We start from the raw sequence: 519 nt of genomic DNA on the forward strand, positions 1-519 counted from the left end.
GAAACACACTTTTTTGTCGTAATTTAATCAGTCAGATATATGAAAACTGATAACTCTGACTGAAAGTTTTGAAATGCCAGATCCCCTCCCAGATCCATTTGGCTATCATCATGGTAAACAACCTAGCTGTATTCCTCATATGACTATTCAAATTTAACGGCAATCATGTTTTTGAATAATGTTAAAATGAACTGGAATAACCCCCGACTTTTTTAATAGCAGACTGTATTACAATCTCGAAATTCTACATCTTGAAAACATGTGGTGGTCATGCATGAATTTATTCATTAGTTATTATTTATACAACAATTACATGTACTGCATAGAAAAGAGATTTGAAGATTATACATGTGTTTGCATGTTACACGAAGTTAAAAATGTGCTGATGTCGTTCAGGGGGGGATAACTCTTTTGGCGCATATTTGTGCATACAAAGCTATTGTCCTTGGAGGTAGGAAAGAACTTGCCGTGAGAGGGCGCTAGAAGGTGATTTCCTGTCAACGGCAAAATGGCGTTTTG

This window comes from Liolophura sinensis, chromosome 8 (genome assembly GCF_032854445.1).
Source record: "Liolophura sinensis isolate JHLJ2023 chromosome 8, CUHK_Ljap_v2, whole genome shotgun sequence".
Taxonomy (NCBI): domain Eukaryota; kingdom Metazoa; phylum Mollusca; class Polyplacophora; order Chitonida; family Chitonidae; genus Liolophura; species Liolophura sinensis.